Below are 22,090 nucleotides of genomic sequence, written 5' to 3'. Positions count from 1 at the left end.
TGTACAAAGCAAGAAAATTTTTTCGTATTTTGTTATCCGACTTGAAACTTAAAATCAAAACATTTTCGAAAGTTTTGAGGTTCTCGGGACCGATATCTTGCTAGCACTAATGTCTAAAAAAGGCAAAAATCGTCGAAAATTTCGTTTCCCAGATGAATGAACCGTCTATACACATAATTAAGTTTGTATGGAATCCTCAGAGAGCGATTCCTATTCGCAAGTGACCAGTTTTTTTCTTCTCATGTCGATGCAGCCAATGCTTTCAGCTGCCCTAAATTGAAAAATCTCTAAACTGGTTCTAAGACTTCATTGTTAACTTGAACAGTTTACTTTTTCGTGTCTTCATTGTTCATTATTTTAATTTTCTTCTAGTTGATTTTCAGGTTGTGTTAATACTCTCATTTGTTGCTCGTTTATATTCTCGTCTGGCAAACAGTGCAATTTCATCAGCAAAATTCGGTTCAGATACCTTTCGGACCACCCTGATTTAGGTTCTACGCGATTCCCTTAAATCGCTAAAGGCAAAGGCCGGGAGGATTCCTTTAAAATGGACAAGGTAGAATTTCTTACCCAATCCGAACATGAGCACCATATCTGATAACCTCGTCGTCGACGGGACGTTAACCAATAACGTTCCTTCCATGAGCCAAACGAAGGTGTTATTGGTATGTTCGATTGGCACTTATTCCTCCTTCGATGCCTCAGTTGAAGGGATTGAAAAGTTCCACTATATTTGCTAGGAATAGTTCTGCGGATGCGGAATCTCCTCTTTTACTTTAGAAATCCTCACTGTTGCCTATTGAGTTTAGTTCGGATGCGTAATTTACGTTCTATAAGGGCGATTTCTTTTTTACTTTAACAGTAGGTTTGAATTGTTATCAGACTGGTCCTCCCACGTTATTGCTTATGACACGAACTACATGTTGTCCACCCTTGGTTCAAAACGGTTGTTATTGCCGACGGAGGTGTGGTCCTTGGAGAAGTGCAAGTGCTTGAAGGGCGCTCCACAGGCCGCCTACTGTCACGTTCGCGTGATGCAGCAAGGTCTGCGGCGCCAGATGAACGGGACTCGTATTGACCAAACGCTTCGTGCTTCAAGGCGCGCGTCCCGGTTACCAAGAGTTTACAGAGGTCAAGCCAACTTTAAAGCGCGCACCGCCTTTATTAGTTAAGTTGCTTCATGACGAAAACATTGCCCTGCGATGAAGAGAGGACAAGCGCCCACTAAGAAGTTCGAATTGCCTGCTCTTATCGTCACCGTAGATAACGTTATTTGCTCACTACACTGCATAGATTTAAGATGAGACATGCAGGAATGCAGTATCGCTTTACAAAGGACTGCATGTGTCTCAGGTCGAGAGAGCAATATTCTGACTGGTGTACGTTCTTAAGAACGCCGAAACTTGTACTAATTTTATCAGTCTCTCCACTACTGTCGCGATATATCCTAACTTAAATACGGCACTCTGCTTACTACACGGAACAAAAATGTAGAGACGGGTTTTGTTATCATAATCTCTAGTAATACCGAAGTCAATCATATTGTCAGGAAACCTGTGCATGACACTTGTGACGCTGATGTTTTTTTATAAGTAGACTTCGTACCGTTTTTGTGATTATGATAGTTAGTATGAAGCTAAGTAGAAACTTTCTGGAGTTCTTGTGTTTTTATGGCTTACGATCTTTACTTAATATCAGGGTCCTTTTAATTTTCAGAAGTATTCTTTGAGTTCTGAAGTATTTATGTAATTCCAGTGTGAGTAACCACTATAATACATTTTATTTTATGGTACCTCTCATGTGACGTTAAAATACTTCACTTGTTAAAAACAATTGTATGATTTTTATTTGCATAGCAGTGGATTGTTATAGCACCACTTTTTGTACATTATTGGTCATTAAAATTGCTACACCAAGAAGAAATGCAGATGATAAACAGGTATTCGTTGGACAAATATATTGTACTAGAACTGACATGTGATTACATTTTCACGCAATTTGGGTGCATAGATCCTGAGGAATCAGTACCCAGAACACCCACCTCTGGCCGTAATAACGGCCTTGATACGCCTGGGCATTGTGTCGAACAGAGCTTGGATGGCGTGTACAGGTACAGCTGCCCATGCAGCATACTACAGTTAATCAAGAGTAGTGACTGGCGTATTGTGACGAGCCAGTTGCTCGGCCACCATTGACCAGACGTTTTCAGTTGGTGAGAGATCTGGAGAATGTGCTGGCCAGGGCAGCAGTCGAACATTTTCTGTATCCAGAAAGGCCCGTACAGGACCTGCAACATGCGGTCGTGCATTATCTTGCTTAAATGTAGGGTTTCGCAGGGATCGAATGAAGGGTAGAGCCACGGGTCGTAGGACATCTGAAATGTAACGTCCACTGTTCAAAGTGCCGTCAATGCGAACAAGAGGTGACCGAGACGTGTAAGCAATGGCACTCCATACCATCGCGCCGGGTGATACGCCAGTATGGCGATGACGAATACACGCTTCCAATGTGCGTTCACCGCGATGTCGCCAAACACGGATGTGACCATCATGCTCCTATAAACAGAACCTGGATTCATCCGAAAAAATGACGTTTTGCCATTCGTGCACACAGGTTCGTCGTTGAGTACACCATCGCAGGCGCTCCTGTCTGTGATGCAGCGTCAACGTTAACCGTAACCATGGCCTCCGAGCTGATAGTCCATGCTGCTGCAAACGTCGTCGAACTGTTCGTGCAGATGGTTGTTGTCTTGCAAACGTCCCCATCTGTTGACTCAGGGATCGAGACGTGGCTGCACGATCCGTTACAGCCATGCGGATAAGATGCCTGTCATCTCGACTGCTAGTGATACGAGGCCGTTGGGATCCAGCACGGCGTGCTGTATTACCCTCCTGAACCCACCGATTCCATATTCTGCTAACAGTCATGGGATCTCGACCAACGCGAGCAGAAATGTCTCGATACGATAAACCGCAATCGCGATAGGCTACAATCCGACCTTTATCAAAGTCGGAAACGTGATGATACGCATTTCTCCTCCCTACACGAGGCATCACAACAACGTTTGACCAGGCAACGCCGGTCAACTGCTGTTTGTGTATGAGAAATCGGTTGGAAACTGTACTCATGTCAGCACATTGTAGGTGTCGCCACCGCGCCAAACCTTGTGTGAATGCTGTGAAAAACTAATCATTTGCATATGACAGCATCTTCTTCCTGTCGGTTAAATTTCGCGTCTGTAGCACGTCATCTTCGTGGTGTAGCAATTTTAACGGCCAGTAGTGTATTAAACAACCTGCAATCCAGACTCGCGACAGCAGTACTTGACGAAAGAACGATACACAATAAATGAAACTATTCAGTCTCTACGTGTACACGATGACGATTCTACTAGACGTTAGCAGAGCTAGACACATGATGAGGAAGCCACATACCGAAGTGCATCTGTAAAAGCCCCCTTGGGTGAAGGTTGTAAAAATATAATAATTACATTACGTCTCCAGAATTCGCACTCGAATATTTTTCACCTTCTGTGCGTAGCATAACGAGCTGCGAGATTTCTACTTTTGCAACCATAATATCTGTTTCTCTGTTCTGTTCAATAGTTTACCTTATACATCGTCCGCCAAAAAAAAAAAAAAAAATGTGTAGGCTACATTCTTTGTGAGACTGTATCGGGAGTCGAGATTATCAATCGATCTGAATTGCAAGTATGTTTTGATATGCTCTTTCGCTCAACAAATGTCGGTACTTCCATCCCCATTGTAAGAAAACAAAATGGCTGCAGCACACTTGACGTTCAAGTAGTGAAAGTGGTTTATCAAGTTCAATAATGGCATTGAAGTGCAGCGTCACTGGAGGAGAGAGTTTGCAACAGAACCCCTAATCTGCCTAACAATGAAACGCGTTGTTGATAAGTTTGAGGGACACGGAACGATTTGTGATCTTCACAAAGCAAGATCTGGAAGTCGCGTACAGCTACAAGTTCTGCTTCGTCGGTTCTCGTGTTGGAAATGTTGGTTCCTTTTCCACAGACGTCTGCAATGCTATGTGCACGTGGAGCTAGGATTAGAAGTACAAGTGTAAGATGAATTCTAACGCTGCTAAGTTGGAAGCTACGTTATTAATGATGACGATCCTCATCGTAGGATACAGCTTTGCGAGTGGTATCAGCAAATGGTGACTCAAGATGACCAATTTGTGACGAAGATAGTGTGGTCTGATGAAGTCCAGTTTAAATTTAATGGAACGGAGAATCGGTATAACTGCGTCTACTGACAAGGGAACCTCCCCATCGCACCCCCCTCAGATTTAGTTATAAGTTGACAGGGTGGATAGGCCTTGAAAAACTGAACACAGATCAATCGAGAAAACAGGAAGAAGTTGTGTGGAACTATGAAAAAAATTAGCAAAATATACGAACTGAGTAGTCCACGTACAACATATGCAACTTCAAGGGTGACATGCAGCCAGGAGCGCCGTGGTCTTGTGGTTAGCGTGAGTAGCTGCGGAATAAGAGGCCAGCCCGCATCTCGTGGTCGTGCGGTAGCGTTCTCGCTTCCCACGCCCGGGTTCCCGGGTTCGATTCCCGGCGGGGTCAGAGATTTTCTCTGCCTCGTGATGGCTGGGTGTTGTGTGATGTCCTTAGGTTAGTTAGGTTTAAGTAGTTCTAAGTTCTAGGGGACTGATGACCATAGATGTTAAGTCCCATAGTGCTCAGAGCCATTTGAATCAAGATTTAAAAAAAAAAAAAAAATGCCGGCACGGTAACTCAGCGTGTTCGGTCAGAGGGTTAGCTGCCCTCTGTAATAAAAAAAACTGAGTTAATGGATCAACGACGAACTGAAACGGGTGTCTTGCGACGTCCGCCCCGAGCAGATACAACGAACGAAAACGAACAAAATGAGATTACAGCAAAAAAAAAAAAAAAAAAAAAACTTCCCGCGGCTGAAAATTTTAATTTTTTGTTTTCAGACAATTATTATCTGTCCGTCCGATGCGATCACTTTTTTGGGAGTGATAATCACATCCACAAGAAAACCTAAATCGGGCAAGGTAGAAGAATCTTTTTACCCATTCGCCAAGTGTGCAAGTTAGGTGGGTCGACAACATATTACTGTCATGTGACGCACATGCCGTCAACAGTATCGTATAGAATATATCAGACGTGTTTTCCTGTGGAGGAATCGGTTGATCTATGACCTTGCGATGAAATGTTTTCAGTTCCCAATGGAGAAACACGTCCTTTCGTCTACTAATCGCACGGTTTTGCGGTGCGGTCGCAAAACACAGACACTAAACTTATTACAGTGAACAGAGACGTCAATGAACGAACGGACAGATCATAACTTTGCGAAAATAAAGAAAGTAAGTTTTTCACTCGGGGGAGGACTTGAACCGTGGACCTCTTATTCCGCAGCTACTCACCCTAACCACAAGACCACGGCGCTCCTGGCTGCACGTCGCCATTGAAGTTGCATATGTTGCACGTGGACTACTCAGTTCGTATATTTTGCTAATTTTTTTCATAGTTCCACACAACTTCTTCCTGTTTTCTCGATTGATCTGTGTTCAGTTTTTCAAGGCCTATCCACTGTTCCAACTTATAGCTAAATCTGAGGGGGGTGCGATGGGGAGGTTCCCTTGTGAGCACCGGAGAATGCGAATGTTCACTCGCATAAGACGGTTAGCTTATCAGAGATTCATGTGTGGTGTGGACCACCATCTAGGGGCTTACTAGGACCCTTTTCTTTGATTATGCCGTCACTGTAAAGAGTACCTTGAAATATTACGCGAGTTTATTTTACCTTATGGAGATGATGATGTCTTCTACCTACAGGATGGGGCACCACCTCACTGTCAGCCTGCCATACGAACTTTCCTGGATGAAGATCTGGAGAGACATAATATTGAACGAAGAGGGTCCACTTAGTCCACCATGTCCCCTTCCCTCAGTCGCCAGATCTAACCTCTATGGACTTTTACTTGTGATGAGCTGTGAATGATAAAGTCTATCGACTTACGCAGCGCACATCTCGATTGAAACGTTGTCCGATGTAACAGAGGCCACCACTATCAGTCACCCTGTCTTGGTAACTATGTATTTACTTCTAGTGTCACGTCGTATGTATTAGATGTCTCACCTTTAGGTCTCTCACAAACTAAGTGGCCAGTGGTTTCAGAAGAAAGCCGGCCGAAGTGGCCGTGCGGTTAAAGGCGCTGCAGTCTGGAACCGCAAGACCGCTACGGTCGCAGGTTCGAATCCTGCCTCGGGCATGGATGTGTGTGATGTCCTTAGGTTAGTTAGGTTTAACTAGTTCTAAGTTCTAGGGGACTAATGACCTCAGCAGTTGAGTCCCATAGTGCTCAGAGCCATTTGAACCATTCAGAAGAAATCTATGTAATTACTATTTGTCATCATTTTGCGATCTTTACGATGTGTGTTTCGTACTGCCTTATCTAGAAGATTTAGTCCTATGCTACAAAATATGGTGCATAAGTTTGACCCTTTAGTATAACTTTATTAATTTGTTCACGTCCTTTGGTTGTATATGGAGTGGCATTATTAAACTTTTCGCGTGGTATTTGTAGCAGCTCTTCATTACCTAGTTAAAAAATATTTCGTTCACGACTTTTGCATATAGTTGAACGCGAACATGAGATTTACGAGAAACCGATACTCAATACTTGCGTCGAATTAGAGATATTTTCTCAGAGATCCCATCATGGGAGTGCTGTATATATGATCATCCTCGCTTGTACAGGCGAATACCTCGCTAAGTGCCTATGTGCTTCAGGAAAAATTAAAAAAAAAAACGAAAAAACTCGCAACAGAATTTACTTGATTAACTGACGGCGCACTGTGCAGTTACTTAAATTAAGGCGGCGCTGTGGCGACAGGCGGAACAATCGGCTGCATTTAGCAGCAAGAACGTGCGCCCAACACATGGAAACCAAACACTCACCAGATGTGGACCCTTCACGCGACTCTTTAATAACAGCGCTAAAAGAAAAGTATTTTTCTGTTACTTACATTCCTACACTGCAAATGCTCCTTCAAAAATGTACCCGACAGCATACTAATTGGTCACCCTATCTCACCGCACTTTTATCTCTTGCCTCATGAAATAGTCTTTTATGTAGAACATAACTTGACTGACATCCTCTCAAAATTCCTGCCCTTTAACTTGTCCGAAGATGAATTATTGCGCTATTCATCATGCTGTATACAGATTTCATACTTTATGATCTGTTTGTCTTCCATGAAATAAAAAAAGAAATTTCCAAGACACACACTCCGTCAAATTAAACAAACTGAAACGTTCATCCATTTGGTGTATTTGGCGAAATACAAAGAGTACTGACACTGAAGACTGCCGTGGAACTCACTGATTGTTTAATATCGATAAAATATATTGACAGACACAGAAAGCGGGCTCTGATACACTTGGTTTCTGGTTTTGTATGTGGCGTTGGTCGAATCAGTGAACGAACGGACATACAATGGAAAGGTCGAAAATCTAAGATTTTGCCACGTTTCTATTTAAACTGAATATGAGGTAATTAGCCGGCCGGTGTGGCCGTGCGGTTCTAGGCGCTTCAGTCTGGAACCGCGTGACCGCTACGGTCGCAGGTTCGAATCCTGCCTCGGGCATGGATGTGTGTGATGTACTTAGGTTAGTTAGGTTTAAGTAGTTCTAAGTTCTAGGGGACTGATGACCATAGATGTTAAGTCCCATAGTGCTCAGAGCCATTTGAGATAATTATTTAAATAAAAAACATTTTAATTTAACACGTTTTTAGAACGAACTGTAAAGTACAAAATAATTTTGCCTAGCTCCATGCAGATTCCTAATCCCATATACATAGTCCCGAAAATTTGTGCTTTTGAATTTTTAAGCGCTGTGACAGAACTTTTAAAAGTTAAAAAAAAAAAGAAACGAAAAACGTACGGCGCTTGCAATAGATAACTGATCCATGAATAGCTCACGGAAATCACTAACATTATTATTGCACTGCATATGATATGAACTGTGATGTGATTTTACTCAGTGACAGTTATTTTCGACGCTTCCTACTATTATCTATTGCATGAGCCCCATGTTTTTCGTTTTAAATTTCACAAGTATTACCACAGCTATTAAAAATTCACAAGCAAAATATTCAGGACTATCTCTTTGGGTTTAGAATCTGTATGGGGCAAGGAAAAATTATTTTTTACTTCCTAGTTCATTTTAAAAAGAGTTATACTAAGAAGTTTTTAATTTAAATAATTGTTTTCTTCTTTTTAGTGTTGCGTGTGTGTGAAATTTTTCAACTGATTTCAAAAATTCTGATGTGATTACTATAAAGACATGTGGTAGATTTCAGGTTTATTTCAGTTACCCTTCAACTGAGTCAACCAATATATTGCTTCCTATGACGAATATCTGGCGAAAAGACTGTGAAAGAAAAAATGAGACAGAATCGAGATCTCGCGGAGACTTGACAGCAACCGTTCTTACTGCGAAACATTCACGACCGAAGCAGGAAAAACGGGGAAATAGCAGTGGTACACAAAATACTCTCCGCTACACACTAGACAAGAAAGCGAGTTAATACTGCATTGTCGTCCAGTTACGAGGTATGGTGAAAGTTTCTAGCTCATTGAGAAGTTAGCTTAAAATCAATTGCGAAATTTGTACTGAACAGAGAAACAGACGAGACAGCGACCTAATAAAAACGTGTTAAAAAACTACAGTTTTGTTCAATAAGACCGACTGACCGAACGAGAAGCCGTATAGGTAAGGGACTGGATTTTTATCTGAGAGGACCCGGTCCAGTCACCGTCCGACTATCCAGATTTACGTTTTCCCTAAATAGCTTAAGGCTAATGCTGGGATGGTTCCTTCTAAAGAGCGCGGGCGACTTCCTTCCCCCACTTTGGGCTTGTGTTATGTCTCAACGTCATCTTCGACTGGACTTAAGCCCTAATCTTCTTTCCTTGAAACAGAATTGAAGTCAGAGGCCTGAGCGGCCTCATAAGCGATCTCATGTTCCCAACCTTTCTGACTCTACTTGTACTGTTCACCACGAAAGAGGATGGCAAACACATCAGGGAGTATATTTAATCTCATGTTACCATTGTCTGTACAATAATACCTCTACCAAGTGCCTGGACGATTCCCTGTTGGCAATTGGGATGTCTACTCATGTTCTCGTGTACCAGCTTACACCGCTATCTGTCAGTCATAGCAGGCCTAGTCGGCTGCCGCCGTTTTCAAGACACTTCAGTCACAACCTAAGTACACCCACAACCCTTATGATTTCATTTCCCATGCCTCTCACGACCCCGAACGCAAGACGGTCACTTATCCTAGGAGCTGGAAGGCACTGGGTCCGAGTCCCGTTATGCTTAATTTTCTTAAACCACAAAGAAAAAATCCTAAATCCTGATAGTGGGAGACATTAATTTTAAGAAAAACATGACGGGATTCGAAGTTAGGACCTCCTACTCCAATTGCACTACCGGACCCCCAGGACATTAACATAGACGTGTTGCAATAGAGCAACTGCGGTATGACACTGACGTTTCCCAAAAACCTTAGGAAACAAAATTTAAGAAAATTAAACATGACGGTACCCAAAACCAGAACTTTACACCTCTTAGGATAGATGGCCGTCTTGGTTTGGGAGCGGGTGAAGTGTGGGGGTGTAACTAGGATGTGACAAGCCTCTTGGAATCGGTGGTATCCCACCAATACTATGCCATATGTCACTTGCAACGAAATCCCATAAACTGACAGTGCTCTACACACCACAGAAATCAGTATTCGGTAAAAGTTATGTAAAGCCTCTCGAATTTTTCACGGTTTGTGTACAGTGTATACTCAAAAATATACGTTAATTAATTTCAAATATGTATTTAATATTATACAATACAGATTTCCTGAATTCGCATGTCAGTTTTAGTTTACTGAAGAAAATTGCGGAACAAGTGGGAAAAAACTGTTAAACACAGTGGAAATGTGGCCCTCAGGCTATGCTACAGGTCACTTTCTTCCCACAACCTTCGTTCCGTAATCACATTTGTTGACTTCACACAACTCTCACCCTAACCTTTCAACCTGACGTAGACCTCAGGCTATATTACGAATCAGTCAGCTAACCAAGATCGAAGAGGAGGAGCAGCGGCATTATCACACTCTGGCCCAGTGTTCTACTTTTAAGGAGTCCATTAAAGCACATACATAAAGTAATCACTTCAAGAAGCTGTGAATTTCTTCAGTCAGTTTCTTGATTAAAATGTTAATTAATTCAACTTTATTTATAGCAATTTCATAGAAATTAGGCCAAAATAAACTTTATTACATAAATAAAGAACGAGAATGCCGCTTAATTTAAAATCAACACAAACCTAAAATGGCTTACAACAGTAACGACTTCACAACTGTTCATCTTGCGGACCGGACGAGGTGGTGCAGTGGTTAGCGCACTGGACTCGCATTCGGGAGGACGACGGTTAAAATCCCGCGTCCGGCCATCCTGATTTAGGTTTTCCGTGATTTCCCTAAATCGCTCCAAGCAAATGCCGAGATGGGTCCTTTCAAAGGGCACGGCCTACTTCCTTCCCTAATCCGACGAGACCGATGACCTCGCTGTCTGGTCTCCTCAGCCAAAACAACTCGACCCAATCATCTTGCGAAACTGTACTCTTCGGCACCTTCACCTTATTTGTTTTTTTATTGATTCAAGAAACATCGCTAGTGATATTTATGGTTACGTATAATTTCTTATGGTTATATATAATTATGGTGGCCGGCCGCGGTGGTCTCGCGGTTCTAGGCGCGCAGTCAGGAACCGTGCGACTGCTACGGTCGCAGGTTCGAATCCTGCCTCGGGCATGGATGTGTGTGATGTCCTTAGGTTAGTTAGGTTTAAGTAGTTCTAAGTTGTAGGGGACTGATGACCACAGCAGTTGTGTCCCATAGTGCTCAGAGCCATTTGAACCATTTTATAATTATGGTGACATAGAGAAAATCAGCATATCAAAATATAGATATTCATAGAGTACATAGGTATACTTTATGACGATAGGACTACAGGTCGCCCGTGACCTTGAAGGAATCATCCAGGCATTTTCCTGACGCTGTTTAGGAAAACCACGGAAATGTAAATCAGGATGACTGGACAGAGCGAACTTCATCTTCCCGAATATTAACAGCAGCACTGTCCCATTCAGTGAGTACCTTTGGTACAAGTCATTTGATTTATCCAAAATTTATTGTATGAAACGTAGTTTTGTTCTTCAGTGAAATCCATACCGACATTTCCATGGTCGTTTTGAAGACGTACCAGATATTCACGAGCTTCTTGAAACTCTCCCTCCTCATCACCCACACCGACGCACCAATGTGCAATAGCTCACATGGCATACATGAAATCAAACTTATGGTCAAGGCGACCGTCGGCCTCTGCAGTTGCAGTTGTGTTTGTCATCAGGCAAACAACACGCTCAATCTTTGCAAGATCACCTCCAGATATCACAGTAGTTTATTCCGATCTACGGGGGGCGTTCAATAAGTAATGCAATACATTTTTTCTGAAACCAGGATGATTTTATTCAGAATTCCAGTACATCATATTATTCCCCACTTTTTTGGCTACAAAACTCTATTTCTCAATATAATCTCTTTTCAGAGCTACGGCCTTACGCTATCTTATTGAAGAGCCTGTATGCGTGCATAGTACCCCCCCCCCTCCCCCACTGATCGACGTCGGAGCCAATGTCTTGCAGCATCAATAACCTCATCATCCACATTGTAACGGGACATCCTCTTCTAGCATTTCTTTACCTCGACAGTAGTTGTCGAAACGAGTATAATTTTTCAAATTTTGGACAGGTCAATATTATCTCAGTCGCTTTTTTGAAAACTTTCGTATAATATTTTACACAGTATGTTTTAGCTTGAAATAAAATTTATGAAAAGGAATTACTTTATAAGATATTTTAGTTTCGATGTTATAATCGATAAGCACTAGTTCTGAATGTGCAGTTAAATTAGTTTTTTAGAAATATTTGAAATTAAGAATTATTGACACACTTAAAATTTCTATTGTTAATTACGCAATCCTCTACTGTTTATTATATTTATTTCTGGATTCATTTATGAAATAATAATCTAAATTAATAACTAAACGGAAACTAGTAGAAATCATTTGTTAAGAAAAATTGTAAACCCTTTGGAATGTTGTTATTTTCAATGAGTGTGAGAGTCGTAAGCATGCCTCTGATGTGGTCGGACATATTTTTGTAGCCGCGTGGGATTAGCCGAGCGGTCTAAGGCGCTGCAGTCATGGACTGTGCGGCTGGTCCCGGAGGCGGTTCGAGTCCTCCCTCTGACATGGGTGTGTGTGTGTTTGTCCTTAGTATAATTTAGGTTAAGTAGTGTGTAAGCTTAGGGACTGATGACCTTAACAGTTAGGTCCCATAAGATTTCACACACATTTGGACATATGTTTGTATTTTTTTGCGAACAACGAAATTTCGGCTTTTTTAATGCGAAAAATCAAAATACTGTGTGATAGAAAATATATTTACGTAAGAAAATTCTGCAACAACAATCGTAGGCCGCACGGGGTAGCCGTGCAGCCGGCCTCGCTAGCCGAGCGGTTCTAGGCGCTTCAGTCCAGAACCATGAGGCTGCTACGGTCGCAGGTTCGAATCCTGCATCGGGTATGGATGTGTGCGATGTCCTTAGGTTAGTTAGGTTTAAGTAGTTCTAAGTTTAGGGGACTAATGATCTCAGCTGTTAAGTCCCATAGTGCTTAGAGCCATTTGAACCACTTTTTGGTAGCCGAGCGGTCTAGGGCGCCTTGTCACCGTCCGTACGGCTACCCCAGTCGGAGGTTCGAGTCCTTCCTCGGGCATGGGTGTGTTTGTTGTCCATAGCGTAAGTTAGTTTAAGTTAGATTAAGTAGTGTGTAGGCTTAGGGACCGATGACCTAAGTAGTTTAGTCCCATAAGACCTTGCCACTAACTTCCAATTTCCAAAAATCGTAAAATTTATTTATTTCAAACCAACCGTGAGGACCTGATGCAAGATTTTCAGCTTCAGGAATCAGACCCCTAGACAAAAAGTACTGGAACCATCTCAGCATGACAAGCTGAGTAAACTTGAAAGTTTATTGTAATCTTCGCTCCTCTCAAATCTTCATAAAAGACTTTGCTTATTAATTACTTGGAATGGACTTTGTTTAATGTGGACAATAGACGGAATCAGGAAGGAGGGGGAAGATTACAATATATTGCTTCCCGCGGAGTGCATCCTTCATTGGGCCAAACCAATGGAATTCGGAAGGTGCGAGATCCGAGCTGTGGGATGGATGAGGAAGAAGAGTCCAATGAAGTTTGTGTGCGCAGACTTGTGTGAGACCCTGCGTCGTCTTGGAAAAGTACAAATTCGTTTGCATGTTTGTGGTGACGAACACGCTGAAGTCGTTTTTTCAGTTTCCTGAGGATAGCACAATACACTTCAAAGTTGATCGTTGCACCATGAGGGAGGGCATCAAACAGAACAACCTCCGAGTCCCAGAAAAACTGTAGCCATGACTTTACAGGCTAAAGTTACGTTGTGCAAGACGCGACAGTTGGCTGCGACTGCGACGCTGCCCCCTCCTCTTTTCCCACCCTGGCAGATGGAGACACGGCCGCAACACGACTGGAGTCGTCGCTGTTTCCCAAGCTCCGGTCGGCGGCGGCGGATTCAAATACATAAGAAAAATAAGAATTCCGATTTTCTTGCTGTAAAACATACTGTATGTTAATGCAACAAAGTTACATCGGCTCCCAGAGTTACTTTTTCGATACAGATTCTCCTTTTACTTTAAAAAATTTAAAAGTATCTCTTCCGGTTTTGCGTGTTTTTTTCGCTGTATATTACTTCTCTATCAATTGTGAGGAAAGTAAAAGGCACAAAAAATTGATGTTTGCGTATCTTACAGTTTCACATCACAGCTTGATAATGAGGTGTCTATTTTTCCGATATTCGTCACAGTTATTCCGATACTTAATTTACAAGTAACCTACTGCATAAAATTTGAATTGTGTACAGTGAAAAATGGTCATACATCGTTGCCGATGAAAAGAAGCTAACATATCGAAGTTATTTTTAAAGTTGAGATCAGAATGATATCGATCTCCGTTTCCGAGATTTGGGCTCATATATCTCCGGGAGCGTCGCGACTAGCCGCCAGTTCTGTCGACGCGCAACGAGAATCGTGTGGTCATCACACGATAGAGAATGCATTTGTTTTGTTTCGCTGACACATTTGGGCCTAATGAAACCATTTTATGTCATATATTTCTCCGGTATGAGTTACTAATATTTCTCCATATGCTCTTGACAATTTCATTTAAAATGCCACGAAATGTAGGTTTCTTAAAGCCAAGTGATCAAGCAGAACCCATTTTCTTGGTTTTGCTGAGGCATCTGAACCTGTTCCAAGCTTTCTTTCTCGTTTATTTCTCTGATACGAGTCCCGAATATTCCTCCATGTGTTTTTGCACATTTCACCTAAAATTCCAATGAAAGATAAGTTTATTAACAATAAGCGCACGATAGCGTCATTGCATTGTTTCAAGTTCTTGACAACAAGATAGGGTTACAACTTAAACATCTCTAGAATTTTCATTCTGAACGTCTATAGTATACACTGGCAGAAATGTGGAAGAAATAATGTCCGTGCTTGTTCACAAATTTTCCCCAAATTATACTTGTCAGTTTCTCCCATGCAGAAACTTTTGGAACAAGCTAAGGCAACTTTCATAGCCGACTGACTCTTTATTCCCATCCAAATGAACTTCCATATTCTTATATTCTGACAGCATACATCGTTGTGAATGACATGAACATTTAATCTTGCCAAACTGCACTCAAGAGATGACTCCAGGATTTACAAAAGACGAATTTCAATTGTGTACTGTGTCAGACCAGAAGGGCCTTGTAAAACAGTAGTGCACTTTTGGCACAAGTTTTTTGAGCACCATCTTCTACCAATGAATTGAAGTGAATGTGACAAATTACTTATTGCAGCATACTGTTTGCGCAATCTGTTGAGAAACGCCTTCCTCAAAAACGAACATCTATTGGTTACAGAAAGCTGTACAACGATCTGGTGGTAGTTTTTCACAACTAGAAGGTATCATCAAGACACCAATCTACCGTTTACTTTCGAAGTGAAGGTATTGTAAAATGTAACTTTCTCGTTGTACTTTACATTGTTCATTTTATAATGTACTTGCCGTTTTCAATTTTTATCGTCACAAAAAAGAGTAATGCGAAAATTGACCTTCAAGTTCATTTTCATCATTCTAATTCTACATCTGCATGGATTATACTGATTTTCATAACAGGCCTGAAAAATTTGCATTAATGGGAAAATATTATATATTTCACTCACCTGCCAGTTTCAACTGTGCACCAATTTCTTCCCAAATTCTGTCTCTGAACATAGTGTCTCTATATTTAGGGTTCTTCAAATCGTAAAGGCAAGGATGTTGCGAGACCAGCTCACAGAGCATCACATCCTGTGAGTGGCTCATTTCAGTTTTCCTTGACTGGCTCGACATCTTTCTGGCAGCCGTACGTCTTTGTGTCGTGCGACTTCCGTCGCAACACTGCTCAAGTTACGTTGTGCAAGACGCGACAGTTGGCTGCGACTGCGACGCTGCCCCCTCCTCTTTTCCCACCCTGGCAGACGGCGACACGGCCGCAACACGACTGGAGTCGTCGCCGTTTCCCAAGCTCCGGTCAGCGGCGGCGGCGGATTCAAATACATAAGAAAAATAAGAATTCCGATTTTCTTGCTGTAAAAAATACTGTATGTTAATGCAACAAAGTTACATCGGCTCCCAGAGTTACTTTTTCGATACAGATTCTCCTTTTACTTTAAAAAATTGAAAAGTATCTCTTCCGGTTTTGCGTGTTTTTTTCGCTGTATATTACTTCTCTATCAATTGTGAGGAAAGTAAAAGGCACAAAAAATTGATGTTTGCGTATCTTACAGTTTCACATCACAGCTTGATAATGAGGTGTCTATTTTTCCGATATTCGTCACAGTTATTCCGATACTTAATTTACAAGTAACCTACTGCATAAAATTTGAATTGTGTACAGTGAAAAATGTGGTCGCTGGCTACTTTACGTATGGTTCACGTTAGGTCATACATCGTTGCCGATGAAAAGAAGCTAACATATCGAAATTATTTTTAAAGTTGAGATCAGAATGATATCGATCTCCGTTTCCGAGATTTGGGCTCATATATCTCCGGGAGCGTCGCGACTAGCCGCCAGTTCTGTCGACGCGCAACGAGAATCGTGTGGTCATCACACGATAGAGAATGCATTTGTTTTGTTTCGCTGACACGTTTGGACCTAATGAAACCATTTTATGTCATATATTTCTCTGGTATGAGTTACTAATATTTCTCCATATGCTCTTGACAATTTCATTTAAAATGCCACGAAATGTAGGTTTCTTAAAGCCAAGTGATCAAGCAGAACCCATTTTCTTGGTTTTGCTGAGGCATCTGAACCTGTTCCAAGCTTTCTTTCTCGTTTATTTCTCTGATACGAGTCCCGAATATTCCTCCATGTGTTTTTGCACATTTCACCTAAAATTCCAATGAAAGATAAGTTTATTAACAATAAGCGCACGCTAGCGTCATTGCATTGTTTCAAGTTCTTGACAACAAGATAGGGTTTCACCTTAAACATCTCTAGAATATTCATTCTCAACGTCTACAGTATACACTAGCAGAAATGTGGAAGAAATAATGTCCGTGCTTGTTCACAAAATTTCCCCAAATTATACTTGTCAGTTTCTCCCATGCAGAAACTTTTGGAACAAGCTAAGGCAACTCTCATAGCCGACTGACTCTTTATTCCCATCCAAATGAACTTCCATATTCTTATATTCTGACAGCATACATCGTTGTGAATGACATGAACATTTAATCTTGCCAAACTGCACTCAAGAGATGACTCCAGGATTTACAAAAGACGAATTTCAATTGTGTACTGTGTCAGACCAGAAGGGCCTTGTAAAACAGTAGTGCACTTTTGGCACAAGTTTTTTGAGCACCATCTTCTACCAATGAATTGAAGTGAATGTGACAAATTACTTATTGCAGCATACTGTTTGCGCAATCTGTTGAGAAACGCCTTCCTCAAAAACGAACATCTATTGGTTACAGAAAGCTGTACAACGATCTGGTGGTAGTTTTTCACAACTAGAAGGTATCATCAAGACACCAATCTACCGTTTACTTTCGAAGTGAAGGTATTGTAAAATGTAACTTTCTCGTTGTACTTTACATTGTTCATTTTATAATGTACTTGCCGTTTTCAATTTTTATCGTCACAAAAAAGAGTAATGCGAAAATTGACCTTCAAGTTCATTTTCATCATTCTAATTCTACATCTGCATGGATTATACTGATTTTCATAACAGGCCTGAAAAATTTGCATTAATGGGAAAATATTATATATTTCACTCACCTGCCAGTTTCAACTGTGCACCAATTTCTTCCCAAATTCTGTCTCTGAACATAGTGTCTCTATATTTAGGGTTCTTCAAATCGTAAAGGCAAGGATGTTGCGAGACCAGCTCACAGAGCATCACATCCTGTGAGTGGCTCATTTCAGTTTTCCTTGACTGGCTCGACATCTTTCTGGCAGCCGTACGTCTTTGTGTCGTGCGACTTCCGTCGCAACACTGCTCAAGTTACGTTGTGCAAGACGCGACAGTTGGCTGCGACTGCGACGCTGCCCCCTCCTCTTTTCCCACCCTGGCAGACGGCGACACGGCCGCAACACGACTGGAGTCGTCGCCGTTTCCCAAGCTCCGGTCAGCGGCGGCGGCGGATTCAAATACATAAGAAAAATAAGAATTCCGATTTTCTTGCTGTAAAAAATACTGTATGTTAATGCAACAAAGTTACATCGGCTCCCAGAGTTACTTTTTCGATACAGATTCTCCTTTTACTTTAAAAAATTGAAAAGTATCTCTTCCGGTTTTGCGTGTTTTTTTCGCTGTATATTACTTCTCTATCAATTGTGAGGAAAGTAAAAGGCACAAAAAATTGATGTTTGCGTATCTTACAGTTTCACATCACAGCTTGATAATGAGGTGTCTATTTTTCCGATATTCGTCACAGTTATTCCGATACTTAATTTACAAGTAACCTACTGCATAAAATTTGAATTGTGTACAGTGAAAAATGTGGTCGCTGGCTACTTTACGTATGGTTCACGTTAGGTCATACATCGTTGCCGATGAAAAGAAGCTAACATATCGAAATTATTTTTAAAGTTGAGATCAGAATGATATCGATCTCCGTTTCCGAGATTTGGGCTCATATATCTCCGGGAGCGTCGCGACTAGCCGCCAGTTCTGTCGACGCGCAACGAGAATCGTGTGGTCATCACACGATAGAGAATGCATTTGTTTTGTTTCGCTGACACGTTTGGACCTAATGAAACCATTTTATGTCATATATTTCTCTGGTATGAGTTACTAATATTTCTCCATATGCTCTTGACAATTTCATTTAAAATGCCACGAAATGTAGGTTTCTTAAAGCCAAGTGATCAAGCAGAACCCATTTTCTTGGTTTTGCTGAGGCATCTGAACCTGTTCCAAGCTTTCTTTCTCGTTTATTTCTCTGATACGAGTCCCGAATATTCCTCCATGTGTTTTTGCACATTTCACCTAAAATTCCAATGAAAGATAAGTTTATTAACAATAAGCGCACGCTAGCGTCATTGCATTGTTTCAAGTTCTTGACAACAAGATAGGGTTTCACCTTAAACATCTCTAGAATATTCATTCTCAACGTCTACAGTATACACTAGCAGAAATGTGGAAGAAATAATGTCCGTGCTTGTTCACAAAATTTCCCCAAATTATACTTGTCAGTTTCTCCCATGCAGAAACTTTTGGAACAAGCTAAGGCAACTCTCATAGCCGACTGACTCTTTATTCCCATCCAAATGAACTTCCATATTCTTATATTCTGACAGCATACATCGTTATGGATGACATGAACATTTAATCTTGCCAAGCTGCACTCAAAAGATGACTCCAGGATTTACAAAAGACGAATTTCAGTTGTGAACTGTGTCAGACCAGAAGGGCCTTGTAAAACAGTAGTGCACTTTTGGCACAAGTTTTTTGAGCACCACCTTCTACCAATGAATTGAAGTGAATGTGACAAATTACTTATTGCAGCAAACTGTTTGCGCAATCTGTTGAGAAACGCCTTCCTCAAAAACGAACATCTATTGATTGCAGAAAGCTGTACAACAATCTGGTGGTGGTTTTTCACAACTAGAAGGTATCATCAAGACACCAATCTACCGTTTACTTTCGAAGTGAAGGTATTGTAAAATGTAACTTTCTCGTTATACTTTAGATTGTTCATTTTATAATGTACTTGCCGTTTTCAATTTTTATCGTCACAAAAAAGAGTAATGCGAAAATTGACCTTCAAGTTCATTTTCATCATTCTAATTCTACATCTGCATGGATTATATGATTTTCATAACAGGCCTGAAAAATTTGCATTAATGGGAAAATATTATATATTTCACTCACCTGCCAGTTTCAACTGTGCACCAATTTCTTCCCAAATTCTGTCTCTGAACATAGTGTCTCTATATTTAGGGTTCTTCAAATCGTAAAGGCAAGAATGTTGCGAGACCAGCTCACAGAGCATCACATCCTGTGAGTGGCTCATTTCAGTTTTCCTTGACTGGCTCGACATCTTTCTGGCAGCCGTACGTCTTTGTGTCGTGCGACTTCCGTCGCAACACTGCTCACTGGTGCAGTGCTGCGGCAGCTGCCGCAACAGTCGCGCGTCGCATCCCAAACTCGAACTGCGCATGCGCCAGCAGGCAACTTCTGACGTCACGTAGCGACCCGTCGCAGTCGCTAGTGTGCGTCGCGTCTTGGACAACGTACCTTAAGGGTGCAGCTTTGTACTTTTTCTTCGCAGGAGAGGTGGTGTGGCGCCACTCCATCGATTGCCGTTTTGTTGCCGGTACGAAGTGATGAACCCTTGTTTCATCGCCTGTGATGATGTTCGACATTAAATTGTCACGGTCAGCCGCGTAACGCGCAAGCAGTTCCTCACAGATGGTTCTTCGTTGTTCTTTGTGGTGGTCCTGTTAGGCGGCGAGGAACGCAGAGGGCACACACCCTTTGAGTACCCCAACAAGTGGACGAGTGTGTTAGTAGTACCAACGAAGACGTCCAGTTGTGCAGCGAGTTGTTTGCTTATAATCTGTCGATCACCTAGAGTGAAGTGCCCGCACGTTCCAGAACTGCAGGGGTCGCAGCTGTTAGCGTCCGGCGGACACGCAGGAGGTCGGACATGTTTGCGCGACATTGCTGCAATGACAGACACCTCGCTCAACGACTCACCGTGCTTTTGCTCACTGCCAGGTCTCCGTAGAAATTCTGCAAGCACCTATGAATAGCTGCAATGCTCTTGTTTTGCGCCAAAAGGAACTCAATGATAGTTCTCTTCTTAGAAAGCTGCTCCGTCACAGACGCCACTTTGAGGGTTACGTGTAACGCCGCTACCCATCAGAACTTTTTGATATTATAGGGGCTGAAGCGGGAATATTCCACGATGTACCACAACAAATTCTTCCTTTTTTTGACCAAAATTGGGCGAGAAAAAAAGTGTTACATTACTTACCGAACGCCTCTCGTACAATAAGAAGGCAAGTTTTACTAAACATTCTCAGTATTTCAATTCTGTTCCATAAAATAGATCAATAGTTAAATCTTTAGTGGTAACATAACAATCACTCAGACCTTGGAACCAGTGGGACACGAATCGACAAATTGAATGGTTCGCCTTGTCATAATAATTCACAAAGTAGGTTTCACATCCTTCAGCGCAACATCTCATCTACATCTACATCTACGTGATTGCTCTGCTATTCACAATAAAGTGCCTGGCAGAGAGTCCAATGAACCACCTTCATGTTGTCTCTCTACCGTTCCACTCTCGAACGGCACGTGGGAAAAACGCTCACTTAAATTTTTCCGTGCGAGCCCTGATTTCTCTTATTTTATCGTGATGATCATTTCTCCCTATGTAGGTGGGTGCCAACAGAATGTTTTCGCAGTCGGAGGAGAAAACTGGAGATTGAAATTTCATGATAAGATCCCGTCGCAACGAAAAACGCCTCTGTTTTAATGATTGCGACTCCAATTCACGTATCATGTCTGTGACATTATCTCCCCTATTTCACGATAATACAAAACGAGCTGCCCTTCTTTGTACTTTTTCGATGTCATCCGTCAGTCCCACCTGATGCGGATCCCACACCGCGCAGCAGTACTCCAGGATAGGGCGGACAAGCGTAGTGTAAGCAGTCTCTTTGGTAGACCTGTTGCACCTCCTAAGTGTCCTGCCAATGAATCGCAGTCCTTGGTTTGCTCTACCCACAATATTATCTATGTGATCGTTCCAGTTTAGGATATTTGTAATTGTAATCACTAAGTATTTAGTTGAATTTACAGGCCTCAGATTTGTGTTACTTATCGCGTAATCGAAATTTAGCTGATTTCTTTTAGTACTCATGTGAATAACTTCGCACTTTTCTTTATTTCTCTATACAACATATAACATGCCATGTACTTCCCATGCCCCAGATATCCTTTCACCATTTGATTGGCAGGTTCGAAGCAGGCGTTCGTTATTTCACAGACAGTTCCTCATGGTAAGCTTTTTCTGCCGGGATGACAGGGGCATACGTAACAAGAAGGAATTGAATACGAGCAATCAAGTTGGTTTGGAGTTCTGCGGGTCCACAATAAGAGCTCTAAAAAAGCGAAAATATGCAGTGATTGAGGATACACTCTGTCCCGTCGGCCTGTTAAGATTGTTGTTAGCTGGGCGTTTAACCTCCAAGCTACGGTGGCAAATGTCATACATAGACTCACTGCCACGTATGAAAATACATTAGAATTGCTCCAGCGTGGTGTGCGTTGTTAGGGTGGGGTTCTATTGCTCCACAACTGCTGTTGATAT

At 41.8% G+C, this 22,090-nt stretch overlaps 1 pseudogene; it reads right to left on the bottom strand.

Annotated features, from left to right (window-relative positions):
- Nucleotides 1–18,592: 18,592 nt before the first annotated feature.
- The window catches only part of LOC126249452 (tubulin alpha-1 chain-like), a 29,359-nt pseudogene continuing 25,861 nt past the window's right edge, over nucleotides 18,593–22,090 (bottom strand).

Source organism: Schistocerca nitens, chromosome 3 (genome assembly GCF_023898315.1).
Source record: "Schistocerca nitens isolate TAMUIC-IGC-003100 chromosome 3, iqSchNite1.1, whole genome shotgun sequence".
NCBI lineage: Eukaryota > Metazoa > Arthropoda > Insecta > Orthoptera > Acrididae > Schistocerca > Schistocerca nitens.
The sequence above is the reverse complement of the archived record's forward strand: the minus strand, read 5'-3'. Positions and strand labels throughout refer to the sequence as shown.